This window comes from Bison bison, unplaced genomic scaffold (assembly GCF_000754665.1).
Source record: "Bison bison bison isolate TAMUID 2011002044 unplaced genomic scaffold, Bison_UMD1.0 scf7180017864254, whole genome shotgun sequence".
NCBI classification, from domain to species: domain Eukaryota; kingdom Metazoa; phylum Chordata; class Mammalia; order Artiodactyla; family Bovidae; genus Bison; species Bison bison.
In genome coordinates, this window is record NW_011494826.1 from 10,056,861 (window position 1) to 10,063,848 (window position 6,988).

The 6,988-nt window shown below is 38.4% G+C and overlaps 1 long non-coding RNA gene across 1 annotated transcript in view; it reads left to right on the forward strand.

Moving 5' to 3' along the window:
- The first annotated feature begins 245 nt into the window (after positions 1-245).
- Positions 246-6,988, forward strand: part of LOC104994236 — an 11,629-nt gene continuing 4,886 nt past the window's right edge. The window contains exons 1-3 of the long non-coding RNA XR_825928.1: positions 246-289; positions 407-494; positions 834-925. This is a non-coding gene — a long non-coding RNA (uncharacterized LOC104994236). The remainder of the gene's footprint in view (positions 290-406; positions 495-833; positions 926-6,988) is intronic.

Sequence of the window (6,988 nt, forward strand, 5' to 3'; positions counted from 1 at the left end):
CCTGTTTATAGTGTCATTAATAAAGATGATTCTGCCAACTTGTGCTTAACCCTTGAGCAAGTAGAAATTGAATGTTATGTCAAATAAATATCAGAGGAAAAAATAGCTGAGATTTGACCTCATTTTTTGAGTAGATATGTTTGTGGTTGTCAGCTAGCTAAGCCACTAATTTAGTTAATATTATACAGAGTTATTGCTAAACTCTCCTTTCCCCCAGATAATGACTAAAAATCAAAGTTTATGTCATGGGTTATTACAAGTTGGTAAAACTCTGAATTCATCGTACCAGGTAACAAATATCATATTAAAGTTGATTTTATTTATTTATTTAAAAAATTTTGGCCATACCACCTGGCATTTGGGATTTTAGTTCCCTGACTAGAGTTTGACCCCATTCCCCCTGCAGTGGAAGCACGAAGACCACTGGACTGCCAGGGAAGACCCCGGAGTTGATTTTAGATGGAAAAATGACTCTAGCATCACTGACTGAAAAGGTAAAGAACAAAAGTGCTGACTGCTGCCTGAAAAAATTTAGCTTGGTAAATGTATATCTGAAACAGTGGCAGGCACTATGGCAGGATGAGATGCAGTCAGCATAGCAGTGAGAACATGGGCTGCAGAGCTGTATATTCAGATCTGAAGTCTGACTCTACTACTTGCTGGCGGCATGACTTCGTAAAGTTGCTTAAACCCTCCAGATGTCAGCTTTTTTGAATGTGATAGGAATAATACTAGTACATAACTCATAGAGTTGTTAGGATGATTAAATAATACTTGTAAAGCACTTAAAACACTACTCATTACATGTTCTCTGTTGTTACTGTTATTAATAGGAACTGAGATGGGAAGAGGGAGAACTAGTCAAGACAGGAAGGCAAGCGTGGTCACACTAAGAAAAAGATGCTGAGAGCAAGTTCAGAAATGGGTAAGATAGTAGTACTTTCCATGTCTACTTCCTACATTGATTATTCTCTGGATGTGACTACAATACTCAAGTATATAACTCTTCACTCTCTGCATGTGGTGGGTAATATTTCAAAGTGATTTCATAGATACCTCATTTGATTATCAGCAATCTAGGGAGGTAAAATCTCTTACCCAATCTAGCAAATACCGCTGACTCCCACAGAATGCGCATAAGGCAAGCCCAGGACCGTGCATTAGAGTGCATGAGCACAGTGCCAGAGAGCACAGCAGAGCTCAGCAGGCCGTCTCCTATCTGGACGCTCAGAAGTGTTGCTGGGCTCTTTATATGCACCGGAGATGTAATGTGGGGTTGTTTTCTTTCCCAAGATGACCTTATTGTACATTTCTTGAAAGCATTATGTTTGATCATCCTCATAGCTTCACATCTACCACCTGTACGTCATGTTTGTTGGTAATAATAGTAAGCATATTTTGCATGCTTCACCCAGACTTGCACTTCCTTGTGGCTCAGCTGGTAAAGAATCTGCCTGAAATGCAGGAGACCTGGGTTCAATCCCTGGGTTGTGAAGATCCCCTGGAGAAGGGAAAGGCTACCCACTCCAGTATTCTTGCCTGGAGAATTCCATGTCAGTCCATGGGGTCTCAAAGAGTCGGACACGACTGAGCAACTTTCACTTCACTTCACTACACGGCTGATCGACTTTCACTTTGTGACTTTCACGTCACTTCACCGGCCTTAATTCACTTCACTTCACCGGCCTTAATTTTGTATCAGAAAGTAGCCATTTAAAGCATTTTCTTTGCTTAACTCTGGGAGGTACTTGTATTGCTGCATCTTATGTTGTTTGTTTTTGCTATGATAGCAAAGCAATACCCTATGAAACAGTGCCACAAAAATATTTCACATAGAGTTAGGGAAGACCCATAGAAATGGTCTATATGGTGACGATAGAACATAATCTCTGGCTGAGTAACAGGAAATGTGTCATAGAAGTTATTGGCTTATTATAAATTAAGACAATAATTAACATTGACCACTTTCTGTGTGCCTGGCAATATGCCAGGTGTTTTATGTGAATATAACCCACATGATATTGCAGTATGCCCAGCATGTGGCAAACAGTAGGAGTTTAATAGATATTTGTTGAGTAAATAAATCTATGGGATAGGAATTACTTTTATCCACTTTATAAATGATGAAAATCAGGTTTAGAATTTTAAGCTTAGCCTAAGATCACATAACTATTAAGTAACTAGTGAACCTAGTTGGTCAACCGAAATTTGATTGTAGCATAACATAATGTAGTGGTTCAGCGTGGGAATTCTGGAGCCAGCCAGACCACCTAGTTTCGAATCCTAGCTCTGCCACTTGCAAACTGTATGACCTTGGGGAAGTTACCTGGCCTTTTTGTGCCTCAGTTCCTTCATCTGTAAATTAGAAATAGTAATTCCAACCTTCCAACGTCATTGAGGTGATTAAATGAGATCGTACATGTAAAGCACTTAGAACTGTGCCTGGCATTCTCTAAATATAACTATCACTGTTCAGTAGAGTCTTATATTACATACCAGTAGAGCTTTCTACTTTTCAAAGAAAAATTTTTATATTATCATAATATCCTTATAAGGTACTCAATAATCACTATAATTAATATAATAGTATCTTATGCAGTATAACCTATAAAAATATTGAGTCACTATGTTGTACACCAAAACTATTGTAAGTCAACTATACTTCAATTTCAAAAATAATAGTATCTCACTTAATCCTCACAATAGTCCGTTTTATAGATTACAAGAATCAGGCTCAGAAAGATTAAATGGATTGCTAAAGATCACAAAGCAACTAGTTAGGCCCTGTTGGGAAAAGATAGAATGAAAGATTAAAGATAACACACAGTGTCAACTCTTAGAATAACTTTTAAGAAGGGAGTAGAGGGAAGACAGATAGGAAAACAACTAGCTCATTCAAGGCATAATGAAGCCATGTACTAAACGGGGTTCAGGTTACATGTTGAGGAAAGCCAAAAGAAGAATTGATGAATTCTGTCTGGAGGTAGTATGTTTGCCTAGAATCCATCCCAATGGCACCAAAGCAGATCACTGTTTTCATGGCAATGAAACATATTGCGTCTGTTTGAAGTCAAAAAAGTTTGAAGGTCTTGGAGTAGCAGATAAACATGGAAAGGAGTTTCCCAAAGAAAAAAATGCCTAAGCATTCATAATCACTCCCACACATTTGGGGATGTGGGAAGGAAACAGTGACCTTCATTTTAACGGACAAATTAAGTATTCAGTACCAAGGATAATGTGAACAGTATAGAAAATGAATCGACATGGCCTGAGCCATGTGGAAATTATGTGAAAATAAGTAACTATATAGACGACAGACTGTTTCATACACCTGGGTGCGAATCTTGGGAAAACCTAGAAGCCACAGTTGAGAACACGTCAAACTCAAATCTTGGGGCCTCTTTGGTTCTAGACTCCCTCTAGTGGTTCAACATTGGTGCTGTAATTGGTACGCTTCAGTTGATAGAATCCACCAAATTTGGGATCATATTAAAAGCAAATAAGCAGGGAATTCCCTGGTGGTCCAGTGGCCAAGACTCCACACTCCCAATGCAAGGGACCCGGGTTCCATCTCCATCCCGGGTCAGGAAAGTAGATCCGGCGTGCCACAACTAAGAGCTCACCTGCTGCAGCTAAGTGTCCTGCCCGCCACAGTGAAGACTGGAGATCTTCACTGAGTGCTGCAACTGAGGCCAGTGCAGCCGAATAAATCAATAAAAGCAAATAAGCAAAAGAACCACACAACTCTTACTAAAATGGTTTCTCACACACACAAAAAAACTATTTTGTTGAATGGTATAATTTCAACTATTGAGGTAGTGGGAATAATAGGGTTGCAAAGGGTCTGATCTAAAAAGGAACACAGTGGATATCACAGGCTAACTGGAAAAGCCAGTTTTAGTTCTTCTGATGTGTGGGTAAGAGCTGAAGGTCAAGGAACAGGGTTCCTGTATGCTTTTGTTTGCAAACTAAGGTGAGAACTCAACTTTTTAGGGATAAAGAGAAGTGGATATTTTCTAGGTATGTGGATCCTACAGGGTCAGACAACTCTAGCTTGGCCTTGTATAAAGTCAACCTTTAGACTAACCCAAAGAAATACATAGTTTCTTTCATACCATATTCCTAATTTTGCAGCCTCTACATCTGTATTAAACCAAATTCAGAAAATTCTAAGAGTGATATAACTTTGTTTCCCTGCATTGGCTTTGGTTATGCCCTTTGGCTATGTCTTTAAAAAGTCTCCTACTTCTTCTACATGACCGCATGAGGAGGAAGACTTCTGTGTTTCCCTTCCTGCCAGTTCTGCATTATAGATACACATAAATCTGCCAACTCTTTAATATGACAGCCCTTTACATACTTAAGAGTGTTATCATGTCCTCATTAAGTCTTCTTTCCCTTTTTTGGATTTCCAAAGCTTTTTGGAACCAGAATAAGGGAACCTCTGTGAGGTACAGCTATCATGATTGAATAAATTACTGGGCATTTGTTCACACTTTCAGAGGTAAAAACACTGGCTTAAAAAAATATGTATTGAATACAGTCGACTTACAATGTTGTGTTACGTTTAGGTGCACAGTGAAGTGAATGAGTCACATATGTACATATATCCATTTCTTTTTTCAGATTTTTCCCCATATAGGTTATTACAGAATATTGAGCAGAGTTCCCTGTGCTATTCAGCAGGTTCTTGTTAGTTATCTATTTTGTATATAGTAGTGTAGTAGTGTGCATATTATGTTAATCCCAATCTCCTAGGTTATCTTCTCCCATCCCTTTCGCCTTTGGTAACCATAAATTTGCTATGTCTGCAAGTCTATTTCTGTTTTGTAAATAAGTTCATTTTTATCCTTTTTTAAAATTCCACATGTAAATGATATCATATATTTGCCTAAGTTCATCCATGTTGCTTCAAAATACAATGGCTTTTTATTTCAGAAAATACAAAGCTGTTCTTCAGGATAGAAAGCCCAGAGATGAATCCATGTGCCAGTGGACACCTAATTTATGACAAAGGCAGCAAGAATATACAATGGAGAAAAGACAGCCTCTTCAATAAGTGGTGCTGGGAAAACTGGACAGCTACATGTAAAAAAATGAAATTAGAACATTCCCTAACACCATATACAAAAATAAACTCAGAATGGATTAAAAACCTACATGTAAGACCAGACACTATAAAATTCTTAGATGAAAACATAGGCAGAACACTCTTTGACATAAATTACAGCAAAATCTTTTTTGACTGACCTCCTAGAGTAATGAGAATGAAAGCAAAAATAAACAAATAGGACATAATTAAACTTAAAAGCTTTTGCACAGCAAAGGAAACCATAAATCTGACAAAGAAACAGCCCTCAGAATGGGATAAAATAATAGCAAATGAAGCAACTGACAAAGGATTAATTTCTAAAACATACAAACAGCTCATATAGCTCAACGTAAAAAAATCCAATAAAAAAATGGGCAAAAGACCTGAATATATACTTGTCAAAGGAGACACAGAGATGGTCAACAAATACATGAAAAGATGCTCAACATTACTAATTACTAGAGAAATGCAAGTCAAAACTACAATGAGGTATCACCTCACACTGATCAGAATGGCTATCATCAAAAAATCCACAAACAATAAATTCTGGAGAGGGTGTGGAGAAAACGGAACCCTCATACTCTGTTGGTGGGACTGTAAATTGATATAGTCACTATGGAGAATAGTATGGAGGTTCCTTAAAAAACTAAAAATAGGTATAACCCAGCAATTCCAATTCTGGGTGTATACCCAGAGAAAACCATAATTCAAAAAGACACATGCACCCCAATGTTCAATGCAGAACTGTTTACAATAGTCGACACAGAAGCAACCTAAATGTTCATCAATAGAGAAGTGGATAAAGAAGGTGTGGTACATATATACAATGGGATATTCCCTGGTCATAAAAATAAATGAAATTGGGCCATTTGTAGAAATGTGGATGGATTTAGAGACTGTCTCACAGAGTGAAGAAAGTCACAGAAAAGTGAATATCATTATTAACTCATATATGTGGAATCTAGAAACATGGTATCAGTTCAGGTCAGTTGCTCAGTTGTGTCTGACGCTTTGCGACCCCATGGACTGCAGCACACCAGGCCTCCCTGTCCATCGCCAACTCCCAGAGTTTACTCAAACTCATGTCCATTGAGTCAGTGATGCCATCCAACCATCTCATCCTTTGTTGTCCCCTTCTCCTCCCACCTTCAATCTTTCCTAACATCAGGGTCTTTTCAAATGAGTCAGCTCTTCCAATCAGGTGGCCAAAGTATTGGAGTTTCAGCTTCAGCATCAGTCCTTACAATGAATATTCAGGACTGATTTCCTTTAGGATTTACTGGTTTGATCTCCTTGCAGTCCAACACCATAGTTCAAAATTCTTCTCCAACACCATAGTTCAAAAGCATCAATTTTTCTACGCTCAGCTTTCTTTAGTCTAATTCTCACATCCATACATGACTACTAGAAAAACCATAGCCTTGACTAGGTGGACATTTGTTGGCAAAGTAACGTCTCTGCTTTTTAATATGCTACCTCAGTTGGTCATAACTTTTCTCCCAAGGGTCTTCTACAACACCATAGTTCAAAAGCATCAATTCTTTGGTGCTCAGCTTTCTTTATAGTCCAACTCTCACATCCATACATGACTACTAGAAAAACCATAGCCTTGACAAGATGGACCTTTGTTGGCAAAGTAATGTCTCTGCTTTTTAATATATTGTCTAGATTGGCCATAACATTTCTCCCAAGGAGCAAGTGTCTTTTAATTTCATGGCTGCAGTCACCATCTGCGGTGATTTTGGAGCCCCCCCAAAATAAAGTCTGCCACTGTTTCCACTGTTTCTCCATCTATTTGCCATGAAGTGATGGGGCTGGATGCCATGATCTTCGTTTTCTGAATGTTGAGCTTTAAGCCAACTTTTTCACTCTCCTCTTTCACTTTCATCAAGAGGC